Raw genomic sequence first — 19,851 nt, forward strand, 5'->3', positions numbered from 1 at the left:
CCCCCCCCCCCTACATGTGCCAGCTGGTGCTTGCATGTTATAAAATCGCGAGTCCATGTGCACACACTGGGTAGCAAGCGCACATGGAGGTGCATGCATTTTTTTTTAATCTACCCCTAAATACACAATCACATTTTTATGGGTAGAAATCACTTGTATGTTCGGGAAGAGTATGGTAATAGTAGTATACTACCGTCAATCTGGCCAAAAAGATGAGACAGACAGTGAAATTCTAAGAGAAATTAGGGAAGCTAGCCAAATTGTTAGTGCAGTAATAATGGGAGATTTCAATTATCCACAAATTAATATAGAGGAGAGTCAACACTAGTTACCCAGAAAAGGTCAAATTTGATAATGAAGGGCACAAGGTAATATTTTTAATTTAAACCCACCTGTATGAAGGTGTCAGCAAGCCTGACATTGTATATCTTCCACAGACACCAATCGGTCTTTTAATCATTCACCTTCATATATTTTATTTCAAAAACATTTTTTTGCTTTTTATATTTTTTTATAAAATGTCCCTGATCCTTAGAGAACTTGGCAAATAGACTCAGATTTTTTAATGAAAAAAGCCTAACACGGCCAGTGTTTCGCAAAATGCTTCTTCAGGGGAATACGAACAATAGTATCAGGAGAGTCTTAACCTGAAAATCATAGTAATTAAAATAAAAAGTTACTTATCTCAGGCACGGAAGTTACCAATTGAAACATGGAAACGGCGTCTCATCGGTCTCGTTATCGGAACGGAAGAGCTGAAGCCAACGTATTACGTCTCATTAAATATTCTGAAGTCATCTGATGTCACTGAAAAATGCAAAAGCCTCAATGACGTTATCTCCTTCATATAGCTCTCTGCTTCTATGGCAGGGGAGGAAAACGCAAAAGCCTCAATGACTTTATCTCCTTCAATAGCTTTCTGCTTCTATCGCAGGGGAGGAAGTCTGATACTTCATGCATATCCAGCATAGCTCTCTGCTTCAACGGCAGGGGAGAAGTCTGATACTTCAACCAAATCCAACATAGCTCTCTGCTTCAACGGCAGGGGGAACGTAGAAAGGTGGGTCTATATACAGACAATAACCAACAAGAACTAAGTTACATAGTCTGGGTAAACAAAGGCATGGGTGTAGCTTGCTTATTGCGGTGGTTACTACCCCTAACTATGGTAAATATTCACTTGGATGCAGTTCCAACACTGCTCTCTACATTAATGGTGCGGGTGGAAGGGAAATAGAACCAAAAGGTTACTAAGAGCCAAGAGTAACAGAAGTATGAGAGAAATTTAAAAAAAAAAGTGCATAGCTTGCTGGGCAGACTGGATGGGCCATTTGGTCTTCTTCTGCCGTCATTTCTATGTTTCTATATTGTTCTAACAGAAATCCCATTAACCTCGAAAGACATGTAGGTCTAATTCTGTATTGAGTCCATGTGGAATAACAGTATTAAGTTTGTATATCCATGTCTGTTCAGATCTTAGTAGTAACAGTTCACAATCACCTCCATGCCATTGTAAGGGTATGTGATCGATAGCGTAGAAGGATAAATCATTAAAAGAATGTCCAAATTGTATACAGTGGGAAACCATGGGTTCATCGATCCGAGAATGTTTGATGTTGGAGCGATGCTCAATCATGCAGGTTTTTAAAAGGTGTTTAGTTTTCCCAATATAGAGAAGTTTGCAAAGGCAGCAAATCAGATAGATCACCATAGTGGAGTCACAAGAAGTATTGTATTTAAAAAAAATTTTAAATTCAGTATTCAAAATAAGCACATGTTGTACTGTCATAGAGGAAATACAGACTGTGCAATTGTTACATGGATTATGTGATCCTGTCATAGTCTCATCTGAAAAAGAAATCAAACTGTCTGAATGTACCAACATGTTTCTTAGATTGGTGGCTTGTGAAAATGTAATTCTAGGTGGTACCTGAAAAACATCTGTCTGCAGCACATGCCAGTTCTTTAGAATTGATCAACGGATAAGAAGGGCTTCAGAGGAATAAGGCAATACACATGTCAGGTGGGAAGCATCTTCAGAGGGACGTGGCAAAAAAAAGCCACTCACGGCGGTAAATTTGGCACGTAAGTAGGCTTTCCGGACACAAGAACGTGGATAACCTTGAGCTAAAAAATGATTCTGAAGAGATTTTGATTGAATTTAAAAATCCTCCGTGCTGGTACATAAACGTCTGAGTCGTATGAACTGACTGGAAGATTTAATTTGAAATTGCGGGGGTGAGTGCTAGCAAAGTGTAAATAGGTATTAGAGCTCACTGGTTTGCGAAAAAAAAAAAAGGAGGCAGTGAATCTGCCATCAATTATTGAAATTTTTATATCCAAAAAAGAAATTGAAGTAACTTGAATTTTCGCAGAAAATTTTAAATGATTACATGAGTTCAGCCAATGTACAAAATCTTTGAAACTATCAGTTGTGCCTCTCCATTGTATTTGAAATACAATACTTCTTGTGACTCCACTAAAAACATAGAAACATAGAAATGTCGGCAGAAGAAGACCAAACGGCCCATCCAGTCTGCCCAGCAAGCTTTGCACTTTTTTTTCTTAAACTTATGTTACTCTTGGCTCTTAGTAACCTTTTGGTTCTATTTCCCTTCCAGCCCCACCATTAATGTAGAGAGTAGTGTTGGAACTGCATCCAAGTAAAATATCAAGCTTAGTTAGGGGTAGTAACCGCCACAATAAGCAAACTACACCCATGCTTATTTGTTTACCCAGACTATGTAATTCAGTCCTTGTTGGTTGTTGTCTGTATATAGATCCACTTTTCTTCATTCTCCCTGACGTTGAAGCAGAGAGCTATGCTGGATATGCGTGAAGTATCAGTCTTTCTCCCCTGCCGTTGAATAACTATGGTGATCTATCTGATTTGCTGTCCCTATGACAGTGAGGGCAAAGGCTATCATTTTGAATACCGGCAGCCGACAGCCTGAGTGCAGGAGATCGCGCCAGGACCCCCACTGGATCACCAGGGACTTTTGGTAAGTCTTTGGGGGGGGGGGGGGGGGTCAGGACGGTGGTGTGTTGTAGTTAATTAAATTCAAAGGGTTGGGATGGGGGGGGTTTTTTTGGAAATGAATACATATGTAACTAAAGAATGGATTGGGGTCCCCCGAGAATGGATGCAACGGATTTGGCTCCCCACGAATAAAAATACCAAATGGGACGAATCCGTCCCTGCTGCACATCCCTATGGATCTGTTCATTCTGGGTAAACAAGCATCGGGGTAAGTTGCTTGATGTGGCCATTACTACCCTTAACCATAAGCCTTATGCTCACCTTTGATGCAACCAACATTACTCTCTGCATCAATGGCAGGGGGTGGCAGGAAGTTTGACTCAAACAGTTACCAACAAGGGCCCTGAGCTTGGTGGTCGGTGAAACAGATAAGTATGGGAAAATAAGTGTGGGAGCTTGCTGGGCCGAATGGATGGGCCGATTGGTCTTTTTCTGCTGTGATTTCTATGTTTCTATAAGTGTTTCTTTTCTTCTCTACCCCCTCCCCCGATACAGGAACAGTTCTCTTTCTCTCTTTTTACTTCTCGCCCCAGGAACATTTCTGTTCCTCCTCCCCACATCAGCCTAAGGAGGATTCATCTTTCTCTCTCTCTTCCCCCACTTCAGGACATGGGATATGTGGAGACAGCAGCAGTAAGCATTCTTGCCAGCTCTACCACCACAACCGAGGTCCCAGGAGCACGGCTGTCAGTTTCATCTCTACTATAAGCCCAGAAATAAATTGTGGTGCTACTGTAAGCTACCTCCCCGAGAGAGACCATGAAGAGTGGATCAGGTGTAGGAAGCATCAGGGAGATGTGTGTGTGTGTGGGTGGAGAAGAGATAGGAAAAGGAATGCTCCTGAAGCTTGGGAGGGGGGCATCATGGCTGACGTTTGCCTAGGGCGTCTAGTAAACTGGCACCGGCAGTGATTTTAGGTTCATGCTCCTTAAGAGTAACCATTGTCTCTTGTACCTTGATTTTCTTCTCTTCCTCTGTTTCCCTGCCTGTTTCCAGAAATCTCACAACTTTTGAGTGCTTTAAAAATCATATTGAAACATTTTTATGACATTTACGTAATGAAATGTATCAAAAGCACTCGAAGAAATGCTCTTAAATGTTCAGATAAGGCAGAGCCCGATTCTTTCCAGAGGCTGCTGGCATGTTCCCCATCTTACTTACAGACAAGCAGGTCAGATATATAAAAGGGAGAAATCTTTCTGAAGATAATTTAGATCAGACTATGAAATGAGTCTCCAGCAGAATGCTGGACATGATAGACATTAACAACCAAAGGCATGGAAGCTAATCAGCTTGGGTTGTGGTTGAATGGACATTAGCTGCTCGGTGAGTCTGCATGGGCATATTGAGCACAAAAAGTTCAAGCAGTGAAAATAGGATTTTCAGCCTCCAATATGTAATTAAATCACTGATGAGTTTTTCCTTTCTTGGTGTTTAGCTCGATATCTATTTTCCTCAACTAGATTTCCCTTATCCTTCTTATACCACTTATTTTAGCTTTCATAAATACATATAAATAATATTTAAATTAATAAGACAGTTTATGTTGTACAATGTAATTTAAGACTTTCCATAATGGTGGAAAATCCATCATGTAATTTTTACCCACAGACTTTGCTCCAAAGTGAAAGTACAAAATTTTTACTTTGAAAATGATACCAGGAAAGCTGCTCACATACATTTACACTTTCTCACTTGAATGTGGAGTCTTACAGAGAAAAAGTATGCCTGCTGTTATGAAACCCTCCACTACCCCACCCCGGGGACACCTCATGTCACTGAGAGTAAGAGTATGCACATACAGGCCCTACGTGTGCCCTTTTACCCACGTACATGGCAGGAATTTCACAGGTAACATGCACAGTTTTATAATGGTGTGCATAGACTTTTAAAAAATTTAATTTGTTTTTGTCTACCTAAAACAAAAAATCAACAATTGAAATGAAAAAAAAAAAATCCAGGTCAGGTCTACAGCTAAACATTCCCCCTCCCTCAATCTTCCCCCAGCTTTCCCCTGGACACTTTAAATCTTTTATTTCTTGAAGCTTCCTTCATGGGTCAGGAATAATCCCTGGTCACTCGTGCCCTGCTGATACAGATATTACAAAGGGTGCCCTTAGCATAAGGCCAGAGGCATTGTCAAGTTTTGCTATACAAAACGATGTTGGCATAAATGCTCAGCTAATTTACATAGTACACACAGCTTACCTCGCCCAAAGGTAGACCTCCTTTTTGGATGATTAACTTGTATAAGAAGATGATTTGTGCACTTAGGGGCAGATTTTCAAAGGGTTACGCGCATAACCCCCAAAAAGCTCCCTGAGTGCCCCTGCGCTTGCCGAGCCTATCTTGCATAGCTCAGTGGCGCGCGCAAGCCCCAGGACGCGGGTATGTTCCAGGGCTTCCAAAAAGGAGTGGGAAAGGGGCAGGTCTGGGGGTATGGCGGAGGTTCAGAGGCGGTATGGGGGCGGTCCCGAGTCCTCCGGCACAGCAGCCTGTGCCGGGGGCTGGAGAGCCGGTGCACGCAAGTTACGCCTGCCTAGAGGCAGGCATAACTTCTACAATAAAGGTTAGGAGGGGGTTTTAGATAGGGCTGAGGGACGGGTTAGATAGGGGAAGGGAGGGGGGCGGGGCAGAAGGAAAGTTCCCTCCGAGGCCGCTCCGATTTTGGAGCGGCCTCGGAGGGAACGGGGGAAGGATGCGCTGCTCGGCGCGTGCAAGTTGCACTTTGCCCAGCTTCACCTCTCCTGAATTCTACTGTTCAGTTCCCTTTAAAATGCTGTGCTACTGGGTTCCACGCATACTTTTCTGTGCCCTGGGCAATTTATGTGCAATGAAATACACAGTTATGCATGTACATGGCTTTGAAAATTCAGCCCTTAGTGCCATTGAGTATTAAATGCTACAACAAGGATAAACATACTCCTTGGACAGATGCTGTGATCACCTTTAAAGTTAAGACACATGATTGTAAAAAGCTGAAAATGATATCAGTCAGTGAGAATTACTGTAATGGAATTATCCTCACTAACCTATTCAGCTAAAGCATCTGTACTTGTGTAACTATGCTGCTTAGAATATAAGTACTACTTTCTAGGCACCATTACTCCATTGCAGATTCCTTCCCTGATGTATTTTTTTAAATCTAATATTGCTTTTATGAATTATATTTTGGCAGCATGTTATGGTCACATGCCAATTTTGTTTTAAACCATCTGTTTCCCTCAACACAATACATCTGTCCATAATGAACTTCATTTACTAGATGGTCCTGCTGGTGCAGATAAATGGGGTCAATTTGTAGAGGAACAAATCAAATGTAATTAAATCTGTATAGGTGTTGGTGCTTAAGTAGAAGAAAATTTCAGAAGTTTACTTTTTGTTCATTTATGAGGCAAAATACCTTTTTGGCAAATCCAGGTGGCTGATTTTAATCCATGGCTTTTGTGAAATAATCAAAGTGAAGTTATGTGAGTTTTGCTTTGATTAGCAGCATGAAAATTGCCCACATAAAGGTGAACATGATTTTTGTATTACTTTTTAAAGCAAACTATCTGCCTAAGTGACTCCACCAACCACACCCCCATCCCTGAAAAGCCTCTGAAGATTAGGGATGTGCATTTGTTTAAAACGAATGTTAAATCTGCAGTGAATATGCTCCATTCATTTCTTTTGTGGGCCCATGAAAACAAATGTGTGCTTCTCATGAATGAAATGTATATCATTTGTTTATGTTTCCCATAGAAAACCATTGGCTGCCTTCGTGTAGGAGTTTCCATAGCAACCAGCTCTAAGGGCTATGACTCATGTGTGAGATTAGATAATAAGCGGGTTCTGTTGTCAAGGAAACCAGACTGACAATGTAAGGAAACATATCAGAGTGAAACATTTTTCTAAATTTGTGAATCACTTCACTGTGTATTCTTCTTACAGTTTGTCCAGCTTTATTCAAGCTGCATTTGAATCTTTCTTTCAAGAAGGAGACAGTGCTGCTTTTGCTGTTGGATGAGCTCTGTGTTCTTCCATACTTCACAATGTTCTGAATCAACATGAATCAATAACTCAATCTCTTGTTCAACATCAGAATCATTCAATTCCAATCCTTTTGGCTGTGGTTTTTCTGCACAGGTTTTTAATTTACTTAAACACCTGTCACTGCCATTGGCCAAAACGAAAGCTTGTGTTTAAGTCCCCTCTCCTCTTCAGGGGAAAGGTTGTGGCAGCTGGCTACACTGATGTAAATTTAAACTCATTGCAGGGAACTAGCAGCAGAGCCAGGAAGCACTAGTGCTATGCTAGCTAGACATGCCACAGAACTCAAGAAGAGTAAGGCTTTTTAAGTTCTTACTGGGTCTGTGTACCAAAATCATTGCATCTACAAAGAATGTAGACAGTGCCAGTCACAAGTATAGCCAACTATTTTATGGAATAGTTTTATTACTCCAGTATTAGTGCACAGCTGTACTACTCACCCCATGCACATATTAGAGTATCATTCTGTGCATTAAGAACACACCATACTGATCCATCAAGCCCAGCATCCCATTTCCCACAGTGCCCCCTAGTCCTATTATGCGAAAGATTGATCCACATTTACCCATTCTAGACCTCTCATAATTTTAAACACCTCTATCATATCCCCCTTTCAGCCATCTCTTTTCCAAGCTGAACAGTCCTAACTTCAGTCTTTCCTCATAGGGGAGCTTTATCATTTTGGTCACTCTTCTCTGTACCTTCTCCATCACAACTACTAATTTATTTATTTTATTTAAAAGTATTTATATACCGCTTTTTAAAATAAAATTTTATCAAAACGGTTTACAACATGTTAAAATAAAGTAAAAATAAAATATAACTAAAATAAACTTAAAATACATAAATTTAACTAAATAGCTAGATAAATGTTAGCTAAAACAAATTATTAAATAACAAAATAATAATAATGGTAACATGCCATGGGTAAAGAGTAGGGAGGGTAAAAGGGATGGAGGGGGGGAGGAGGGGGGGCTAGCAACTTATCGAATTGTAATGTCCTAGAAAGAACATGGATGGGATAATAGAGGAGAGACGTTAAGGTAATATGTATCTGATGAGAGAAATTTAGGGGATGGAGTTTCATTTTTGATCGGGGAGATGCTTAGTGGGAGTGTTAAATGCTTGTTGAAAAAAGAATGTTTTTAAAGCCTTTTTGAAATGATGGGGATTTGATATTAAACGGAGTGGGTTGGGTAAAGAGTTCCAGAGAGAGGGTCCTGCTACTGAAAAAGCTCTTTTCCTGGTGATATCTAATCTAGCCTGTCGTGGTGATGGAATGTCTAAGAGATTTTGAGTAAGTGATCTTAAGTGTCGGGTGGGTTTGTAAATGCGGAGTAAGGTGCAAAGCCAAGTGGATGTAGAGTTGTAAATTAAACTATGGATGATTGAGATTACTTTGTATTTTATCCTGTATTTTATGGGTAACCAGTGAAGGGAATGTAAAATAGGTGTAATGTGATTGCGAATGGAGGTACCGGATAATAAGCGAGCTGCACTATTTTGAACTAATTGTAGGGGGTGAATTGATGAGTCAGACCTAGATAAAGAGCGTTACAATAGTCTAGACCAGAAAATATAAGAGATTGTAGAACAGTCCTGAAATCATGATAGAAAAGAAGAGGACGAAGACGTTTCAGAAGCTGTAATTTGTAGAATGATTTCTTTGTTAGGGAGGAGATTTGTTGTTTCATAGATAAGTCTGTATTTATGGTTACACCTAGATTTATGGCATGGCAGTTAATTGGGATGGTTGAGCCATTGAAAGTGAAATGAGATGGTGGGCCTATAGAGGAATCTGTAATGGATGTTAAATGGACTAATTCAGTTTTTGATGGATTTAATTTTAAACGATTATGAGATAGCCAAGAGTTAATGGTGGAAAGATAGAGTGAAACTAATGTAGCACTAGTTTTTTTTTCAAAGGATTATGGGATGATTAAGGAAACTACACACTGTGTACCTGACATCAGTGATGGGAAAAATAGTTAAAAATATTATAAAGAACCACATAACTGAACATATAGATAGACATATGAGACAAATCCAACATGGATTTAGCCAAAAGAAACCTTGCCTCATTGCTATATTTTTATGAATGTATGAATTAGTGTGTGGATAAATGTGAGCCAGTTGATGTAGTGTATCTGGATTTTCAGAAAGCTTTTGGCAAAGTACCTTATGAAAGACTCTTGAGGAAATTAAAAAGCTTGGGATAGAAGACAATTTTCAACTATGGATAAAAGATAAAAACTGGATAAAAGATAGAAAACAGAGAGTAGGTTTAAATGGTCATTTGTTTCAAAGAGAAAGATGAATAGTGAAGTGCCCCAGGGATCTGTACTAGGACTACTGCTTTTTAAAACATTTTTATTGCATTTTATAATAATCACAAGAATATTCTTGTACAGATATAGGAAAACATAAATCAGAAATTACACGTTTCCAATGCTTAAGGAAACATGTTAACATCTTAGACCACAAAATAGGAGGGGAATACAAAATTATACTGGGTAAAATTTGTTTCGGAAATAACCAAAATTAGTGTGGCTCAATTTAAAAAAGACTAGCAGAACCTATGGAAGAGACAGCAAAGGGGGAGAGGAATTTGGCAAAAGGATCGATGTTTGCCTTTGAACTATGAAGTTGGTTAGCTGTTGAGGGTCAAACAAATCCCATATGTCACTCCTTGCAATTTAAGCACACATTTACAAGGAGAATTTAGACAGAATAATGCACCAAGCTGTAAAACAGCTGGCCTTAACAAAAATCTCTTCCTCCTAAGCTGGTTTGATTTTGCTATATTGGGAAAGATGTTGACGCGTACATTCAGAAAAGGATTAATTCTATTCTGAAAGAAAAATTTCATCACAAGGTCCTGATCAGAGTCCACCACAAATATAACCAATCAAGTAGATGCAGAAGTCCCTATAGAATCAGAGCTCTCCAACAAATCAGTGTCTTTTAACACATCCAAAGAAGGCTGCCAAGTAGGATCTAACACAGTAGCATCCCAGATTGAAACCAAAGTAAAGTCCTCAAGACATTTAGGGGGAATTTGTGAAGGCAGCAACAATTTACCCTGGTCAATGTTGGCTACACTTCTTTCTGCCATAGCCTCACTCACTGCTCCTCTGTCTCTCATAACTTCTAGCTGTGACATCTTCACAGCACAGCCAATTGTGATGCTTTCACCAGTCCATACACTGTCAATTGCATCAGTCCCAGGGTCCAATCCCTGAACAAGCATTCCTGGCCACTTGAAACTCAAATAGCAGTTTAAGGTTATTTATCTTTACAAATCCTCAGGTGGGGTTTGAACCCTCTCCACCTGGATGAAAGGCAGCTGCCCTCCCCACTGAGCCAGCAACTCAATTTCTGAAGGTTAGCTTCAAAAGTTCAATCTCCAAACAACATCAAGTCCAATGTTCAATAGTCTGGCCCCACTGGGCCTAACTGCCACCTCCCACCGTATCTCTTGGGATCTTTTACTTGTCCCTTTTAGATACAACCACCCACCTGGCAGTTCTTCTGGTAAAGTATCCTTGCAGTAAATCCAAACAAACAGAAGTCCTTATATCCCCAAGCTCACCTTCTTTCTGATCGCTGTTGCTATCCTTCTTCACATGGTTGAGGAATATCCAGCATCAAAGTCTCCCAGAACAAACAGGTAGTCCAATCCTGCCTCCTCAGTCCCCAGCAGGAGACTGAGACTGCTCTACTAGGGAGTCCTTTTTATATTCTGTAAACTCCTCCTCCTCTGCCACTGATTGGCTCAGAGGGAGTCCCACCCTTAACCTCCCACACCTGTGGTTCTTCTATCTTTGTAACATCGGGGGGAAGGAACCAGGGGACATCCCTAGCTTGGTGTTACTGTGTTTTCCTCCCCCCCCCCCCCCCTCTCCTGGATCTTTGGTTCTGGGGATTTTAACTGCCCTCTCGGGTTTGGGACATAGACCCCGTCACACCAATGTTGGAAAAATACTACCAGCTGGTCACACCTCCATAGCAGCGTCAGAATAAACCTCTGCCCTGGAATTGGGCAGAGGCTGATCCAGGAGAGAATGGCTATCCAGTGACAAAGAGAAGATGGAGGCTGGGAGAGTAACACTGCTCCTATACATGCAGTACCACCCAAGGCCAAATCGCCAGCACTCACAGGCTGAGCAATCCCTCCTTCAATGAGAACCACAAACTTATCTATGGGGCCAGTAACCACCAGGGAAGAAGCTATAGGGTAGGTGCAAACCTTTCCTTTTTGCTTCCCCATATTTAATCTGAAGAAAATCTTCTTAAAGAGGAAATATTTTAAAATGAGAGGAGACTTATTGGGAGAGAACACTGAGAGCAGCCATCTTGAAATGCCACTGAACCACTGCTTTTTAACATGTTTATAAATAAAATAGAAATGGGAATGATAGGTGAGGTGATTACATTTTCTGATGATACAAAATTATTCAAAGCTTTTGCATTCCAAGAGGATTCTGAGAAATTGCCAGAGGACCTTGGAAGACTGGGAGACTGATCATCTACATGGCAGTGATGTATGTAGGGAAGAGCAACCCAAATTATAGCTACACAAGGTTCAGTAGGAGATAACAACATTTTTTACTACTGTGAGCAACCAAATATGAATACTGACCCTACAAGAGTGAATCCAACTTCATCAAATGGATGCTGACATGTATGTTTCAACAGGAAAACAAGATGAGGAACATTTGACCCAAATAACCTTATATGCCCAGGTTATCTGAGCTGCCTTTTTAACTAAGGGCTTTAGCTTCTTCCACAAACATGAACTAAGAAGTGAAAACATCTCAAATCTGCCCGGAGGCAAAAAAAACAGCTTATCCAAAGGGCAGTTTATCAGACAGGTCAGATCACAGGAAAGCACTGACACCACAAGAGAGCTCGTAAGTCAAGAGGTTGCAGGACTGAGATCATATCCTTGTCTGGAGTTATCACATAGCAGGAGCAGTGTCCCTTCCCCTGATGGGAAAGAGGGGGCCAGTAGTTTGAAGCAGATAAATGACTCTATCTATCCCACTGCTTGACTATGTATGAGCTTCTTACATATTCACACTTTTTCTGTTAAAAGAAGTCAGGGAAAGGGCTCAGGAGGTTGGCAAGAGAAGAACCATTAATTAACACCTGAAGATGATGCTCAATCCCGCACCCCCCACCCCTCCCTGTGGTGAAGTAGATGAGCTCGATGCTGCGCATGGAAGAGGTCCTGCTGTTACCTGGCTGTTCATCTTGAACTTGTCTTTTTCTTCTACAGGTCTCAGAACAGCCTTTGCCAAGCAAGTTCCTGGGGCCAAGAACACCTGCTCCCTTTGGCAGAAATTACCTCTTCAAAGACTGCTTCAGGGTGAAATGGAAGGTAATCTCCTAAAGTTATAGCAAGCTACCTAATTACATTTATTAATATACCCTAAGCAAGTCAAGGTCTTGGATATGTTACTAATGATGCAGAACTTTACTCATATGAACTGATGCCAAGTTGCAAGGACTATACAGATATGTATTGTCTATTATTTTATTCTAACTGGTAAACCTGAAAAGTCTGACAAATAAGTCTGATTCTGTGTGTAAAACCCCGTGGTCTTTCTGAGTTATTCGGATTACATAGGCATAGGAGGTGATAGAAGTAATTGTCTGTAGCACTGCCCATCCCAATAGGTGTGGGGGAGGGGGAAGGAGGTGCACTATATCAGACAGGTTACAGAGCTCCCTTATATTATTTACAGTTCCACTTTGGGAGTAACCACCCAAGAAAAGGATCTAGGCATCATCGCAGATAATATGTTGAAAGCCTCTGCTCAGTGTGCGGCGGCAGCCAAGAGAGCAAATAGAATGCTAAGAATTATTAGGAAAGGAATGGAGAATAAAACAGAGAATATCATAATGCCTCTGTATCGCTCCATGGTGAGACCACCCCTTGAGTATTGTGTGCAATTCTGGTCATCGCATCTCAATAAAGATATACGTGAATTAGAAAAGATATAGAGAAGGGTGACAGAAATGATAAAGGGGATGGAACAATTCCCCTATAAGAAAGGCTAAAGAGGTTAGGTGTTTAGCTTGGAGAAGAGATGGCTGAAGGAATGACCGGCTACACTCACCAGGACACCACCAATGCAGAGAAGATGCCACAATGGTATACTGCTGCATATTTATCCTTAGACGTGCATGCGGGGTGTAGCATATTTGTAGGCCTTGTGATAAGAAACCATGTTGGTACCCCCAGATGATGACACTGAAAGTGTCCTATTTAAGCTAAGTGATCCTGCTTTCTGGCCTCAGTACGGGTCCCCTTGCCTAGCGTAGAGTGACTCTCATCCAGCCCATCCAATCTTGCCTCACCCAGCCTTGTCTTGCCCTGTCCAGCCTTGACCTGCCCCCCCTCCTTTGCCTGTTCTCTGTTGTCTTGTCCTCTCCCTCTCCCTCATCCCTGTCCTCTGAGTCTTGTTTTGCCTTGTCTGTCCTCTCCTGTCTTGTCCCTCCATGTCTTTTTTGCCTTGGCCTGATTCTCTGGCTCTTTATTTATTTATTTATGATTTTGGAAGTTTTTATATTTTAAACCCTTCAAACTAAATAGCTCAGTGTGTTTTATAATATTACAGCATAAAACAGTTTTAAACATTAAAAACATATACAAAAGAACAGTTAACATATAATTTTAAATTTATGGGTGGGTTCCATGAGCATGCCTCAGTATATAAAGCAAATCATTTCTGCTGATAACAAGAAAAAGTATGCTAATCTGTGTTGCCAAAAAGTTTCTTAAAAAGGTATGTTTTTACATTTTTCTTGAACTCTGGTGTTGATGTTAAGTGGAGTGCGTCAGGCAATGCATTCAAAGGACCGGCAATTGAAAAGCATGCTTTCTAGTAAAGCCAAGTCTAGCAATTTTAGTGGTGGGAATATCTAAGTGGAAGCAACTTCTGGGTTTGTAGATGTGAAGGGTTGTACATAACCAAAAGAAAAAATTATTGTGGAGTAATTTATCAATCATTTGTGGCAGACACAGCCTGTCCAGTCACTAGATACTAGGGATGTGAATTGTTTTTATAACAAATTGAAATATCATACAATATTTCTTAATTTGTTATATATCAGTTAAAATAAGAAATTAACACTTTTTCCCACAAATTTTCGTGAAAATTGTTTTTCGGATTAGTGCGCGTTAACTCCTATAAGTGCGCACTAACAAAAAACCATTTATTTTTGTTATTTTTTGTTACTTTTTGCTATTTTTTGTTAGTGCACACTAAGCCGAAAATCAATTTTTCACGAAAAAAAAAAATGTCGATCGCGGGAAAATAAGATTTTCTCACAGCCAGACGAACCCAAAAACAGGAACGATCGGGCATCCGATTCACATCCCTACTAGATACCACTATCCCTATCCTTAACACCTCCTACATAGGAGCCATTCATACCATTCAGTTCCTCCTACCAGAAGGCTCTGGATTGGATGACTCACTGCTATTTAGCCCAGCCATTTTAATATAGTGTGGGTTCAGTTTGAGGAATCAGTCAGAGAATAAAGATGCATACTTTTCACACTCTAGTGGGGCCTCCTGGTCTTACCTTAAGGAGTTTTCTTTCAGATAGGATACCTCATCATGCACTTCCTGCTAGAGGGTTCTTATTACTTTACGTTACAGAGAATTAGATTGTTGAGCATGATTTCCTTTAGGGGCAAATGGGTTCTCACCAGGGGCCCAAAGACCTGTGAGCCTACTCTAAGCCATTGGTTGGAAAGCTTGCTGCATGAGATTTTGAAGGCTAGAAGAGTCCTATTTTTGGAAGGAACTTATCCACCATGATTCTCTGGGGAAAGTCATCCTCGCTGGTTGCACTTAAAGGACAGGTGCTGAAGGTCAATGAGCTCGTTCAAACCCTGAGTGTGGCAAGCACCTGTGACAGCATGAATACATGTTTAGATAGATATATCCAGTTAAATTTTAATTGTTTTAGACTTTGAGTTAAAAAAAGAGGAAAGATTTTGGATTCCCCTTCCCCACTGGGACTGCAGAACTAGACTGATCCCTTGATTTCTCCACAAGAGAAATCCCTGAAATAACAGCTAAGGATAAAAGAACAGCTGAACCAAAGGAAGAAAGAACCTGAAATGGATACCCCATCTGGATCTCTGTTCTTCAAGGGACCAGAACAGGCTGGGTGTCCAAGGGGAAGAAAATGTCTAAAGGTAGAAATTTTGCAATGCAGATGGGACCCTATCATTAGGATGCCAAGGGAACAGCTGTTGGGAGTGTATGCACATTCAATATCACCATGCGCTTTTCCCAGATGTCTGTAACAATGGATAACTACTTACCAATGAGAAAATTCTTTACCAGTAGTCAAATATATAATCAATTGTTTTGAGAAATTGATTTTATTTAACTTTATGAATCAGCAAATTATTTTACACCCAGTCCTGTTCCTACTAATTCTTACAGCTTCTCACCTCATGGGAAGCACTAACAGCCACCATCTAAGGGGAACAAAGCACACTGGGGATTTTGGTTCATCACCCGGCCATAAGCCTACGCTACCTAAATCGGGGAGGAGTCGGCCCTGGAAGAGGAGGAGTTGGGGCCTCACCAGGGCCGAATCTGCGAAGACGCCATGGACGGCAAAAAGGTAAGGGCCTTTTCGCGTCCTACTTCGCGCCCATAGCTACACCTTCTATGTTGGCCTTATTGGGTGTGAAACCGGCAGCGATCGCACCACGGCGGTACGATCGCTGCCGGCTAGTGCAGGACCGCCCCGCCCGCTTCGACCCCCGCCCCCCTATTAGCGCAGTTTTCTAAAGTATTGCAGGCCTGCAATGCTTTAGAAAATGAGGCCCAAAGATTGTGATGTGGCCTTGGCCTGAAGCCATGTTGATTTGAGTGTAGGATAAAATTGTTGTTAATATAGTCTGCCAAATGAATAAAACTACACATTCTATGATGCTTGCTATTGTGGTAAGTGAGGTGACTGGCCAAAAATTAGTAAAGTCAGTTGGGTCAAATAAATTATTTTTGGGAATAGGCAATATTGATTTTTATTTTAAATTATTGTAAAGCACACCTGATCTCTGGGATAAATTCACCAAATGGGACAAAAATAGTGAAATGTGATCACGAGCTGCTTTTAATAAATAGGTTTGGCATGGATTTAATGGGCTCAATGAAGATTTAATTTTAGATGATATTTGAGAGATTGTTAATGAGCCAACTTCTTGGAAAATGTCCCAAGTACACAAAGTCAATGCAGTGTTTGATTTAGGTATTTAGAGATGAGAACATTCAACAGAAATGTTATTTCTGACCTCAGCTACGACTTTGACTTCTCACTTACTTGCCATCTGCATCTGACCTTGCCTCGAATCCTGACTATGCTCCATCTGCTACCTGCTCTGACTCCCATCCATCTCTGGACTCTTTCTCACATAACACAGCAACATAGTGATGACAGCAGAAAAGGACCAGATGGCCCATCCAGTCTGCCCTGCAAGCTTCTTATGATAGTATTTGCTGCTTCACACAGGGTACCCCTCTCCCCATGTTTTTCTGAAGGGTAGTAACTGCTGTTCCATGCAGTTATCCCAAGTCTAATGATAAGGTTAGTAATATTTACAAAGAATCGCCCTTGGGATCAAACTTACGTCTTGCTGGCCTCTGGAACCCAAAGGCCCAGCCTGCTGGGAATGGGGCTGTTTTAGGCAAAGATCCAGCCTGTCCCAGACCAATGAGTGTTTGCCAGCTGGTGCCATGGGCCTAATTTGCTTGCTCACTAGCCTCCAGCTCCAATCGCAACACAGCACAAGAGCACACAATCCATACAGGGGAGATATGATAGAGGACTATAAAATAATAGGTGGCGAGAAATGGTAAACATAAATCAATGGTTTACTCTTTCAAAAAGTACAAAGATTAGGGGACACATAATAAAGTTAGTAGGTGATATATTTAAAACAAATAGAAGAAAATATTTTTTTTTACTCAACACTTAATTAAACTCTGGAATCCATTGCCAGAGGATGTGGTAAAAGTTGTTAGTGTAGTTGCATTTCAAAAAGGTTTAGACAAGTTCCTAGAAGAAAAATCCATAAACTATTATTAAGGTCGACTTGGGGAAATCAACTGCTTAACCATGGGATAAACCACTTGGAATCTATTGACTGCTGGGATCCTGTCACATACTTGAGACCTGAATGGCCACTGTTGGAAACTGAGCTTGATGGACCTTTGGTCATACTCAGTATGACAAATCTTATGTCAGATGGGTGAAGGTGGGCATCTTCTCCATGAAAAGCAAGATGATTTTGAGTTGTCTCACAAATGTCTCATTTACAATATTGGCACCCACTGTAATTCCACCTATATGATGATTCAGGGATTAGTGGAGCAGAAGCCAACCCTTCATGAACTGTCCCAGGAACTAGAGATAGATGTACAATGGCCCCTGGGGCATCATGATGTACAGTCATGAGGCAGCTGGTACAAATCCTGAAGCCCTTCAAGGATGCCATATCAAACCTGAGATCCAGAAGGGCCTCCATAAGCAATGTCACCCCTAAAGTAAATATTCTGGAGGAAATGTTGGAGGGCTTCCATCAGGATGAAAAAATGAAAGCAGAGGTGTTGTGCAAGAAAAGCTGAAACCTCTACTGGAAAGCAATACATGCATGCTTGCTACACTGTGTATCATTATGTTTAACTGTTCCTACCTTGATTTGTCTTTTCTTTCCTTATGGTTCTGTTGTTTTTTGTTTAAAGCATTACATTATTATAAAAATGACTTGCAGCAGCCTTTCTTAAGGTCTTGTATCCTTTACCACAGGTACAGTGCCAGTGGTGCATGTATACACTGGGTAGACTTTTCAGACAAGGAAATGTCTTGCTTTGCAATTCTTAGATTCTGCTTTATCTTTGGTACATCCTTTGTTTTTTCATCTGTTTTACTCTTTCAGCTGATCATTAACTGGAGGAGAGGAAGCAAGGGTCTTTACTTTCCAAAGAAATTGAGGCAGGGATCCTGCAGCTCTTGCATGGGTTCTACAAACAGATAAGGCTATTAAAAGACAGAAAAGGCAGATTTTTAAAAATAAATTTTCAGTCAAGAAATGTATTTTTTTTTTACCATAAATATTGTCTGTGATGGAACTGCATTTACATGGTTCAAAACATTCCTCAGTAACAGAGGTTACAAGGTCAGAATCAACAATAAAGAATCCCCCCACTACAACTCGTCACTAGGAGTTCCTCAAGGCTCCTCCCTATCCCCCACTATTTTCAACATTTACCTTCTTCCACTATGCCAGCTGTTAACCAACCTTAAACTAAAACACTTCCTATATGCTGACGACATGCAAATCTTGATCCCCATCAAAGAATCCATTACTAAAACTCTCGAGCATTGGGAAAATTGCCTCCGAGAGATTAGCCGTCTCCTCGCTAGCTTAAACCTAATACTAAATTCAGCTAAGACGGAACTCCTCCTCATCTCCCCGGAAAACAGTAATACCACACAAAGTGCACCATCTAATATATTCGTCACCCAAGCAAGAGACCTAGGAGTATTAATCGACAACCGCCTGAACTTAAAAACATTCATCAACCACACAACCAAGGACTGCTTTTACAAACTGCAGGTACTAAAAAGAATTAAACAACTCCTTCACTTTCAAGAATTCAGAACTGTCCTCCAAGCCGTAATTTTCTCCAAGATAGACTATTGTAACTCTGTCTTGGTAAGTCTCCCTTCCTCCTCCATCAAACCTCTTCAGATGCTCCAAAACGTGACAGCCAGAATCCTGACAAACACTAGAAGAGACCACATCTCTCCCATCCTTAAAAATTTACACTGGCTGCCAATAAATTTCAGAATTCTTCAGAGGTCCATTACCATCATCCATAAATCCATCCATAATCAAGCCCCTCTTAATCTTCAAATCCCACTCAGACTACATACCTCATCCAGACCCATCAGAGAAGCCTACAGAGGATCTCTGCATGTCCCCCAAACCAAATCTACACATCATCTAGCATTCAGAGACTGGGCCTTCTCTACAGCGGGACCTTTTATATGGAATGCCATTCCCCCTGATCTCAGACAGGAACCATGCTTACTAACATTCAGAAAAAGTCTTAAGACTTGGCTGTTTAAACAAGCCTTTCCCGAAACTAACTGAAGCACCACAATAACTATTGAGAGACCCTCAGCACTATGTAAATAATTGCTCATCTTACTGTTAAGTTACTCTAGCTTTGTCTTCTTCCTCCCCCTGTTCTAGCACCCTTGTTTTAATGTAACTTTTTTGCTCCTCTCCACTTGTTTAATGTTCAAGGCTTTTTACACCCCCTGTTAACTGTAAACCAGCATGATGTGATAGTATCATGAATGCCGGTATAGAAAAGCTCTAAACAAATAAATAAATAAATAAAATAGAATAAATGTTATTTATTGAAGGTATACTTGTATGTGGTAATGAAGGATGTGTATAAATATGGGGACATTTTCAATACAGTCCACAAAACTCCTATGAGCCATAAACTCTGTATCAGTACCTAACAAGAGAAATAGAGTTAATGAAAACAAATAAAAAAAATACTTGAAAAAATGGCTGAGTGAAAAAATGTTTTTTGAAGCCCTTGGAGGTATTTGAGCACCTTAAGTGACCAAAATGATAAGGGGCATGGAATGGCTGCCCTATGAGGAAAGGCTAAGGAAGTTAGGGCAGTTCAGTTTGAAGAGACTGAAGGAGGATATGATAGAGG

The 19,851-nt window shown here is 40.7% G+C and overlaps 2 long non-coding RNA genes across 2 annotated transcripts in view; one reads left to right on the plus strand and one right to left on the minus strand.

Annotated features, from left to right (window-relative positions):
* LOC115100106 overlaps positions 1-19,851 on the minus strand; it is a 230,522-nt gene that overhangs the window by 77,952 nt on the left and 132,719 nt on the right. The window lies entirely within an intron of this gene.
* On the plus strand, positions 12,328-18,168 carry LOC115100107. The gene is made up of 3 exons (XR_003858964.1): positions 12,328-12,455; positions 15,544-15,727; positions 18,045-18,168. It is a non-coding gene; the product is annotated as an uncharacterized LOC115100107 (long non-coding RNA).

The sequence above is a fragment of the Rhinatrema bivittatum genome, chromosome 10 (genome assembly GCF_901001135.1).
Source record: "Rhinatrema bivittatum chromosome 10, aRhiBiv1.1, whole genome shotgun sequence".
NCBI lineage: Eukaryota > Metazoa > Chordata > Amphibia > Gymnophiona > Rhinatrematidae > Rhinatrema > Rhinatrema bivittatum.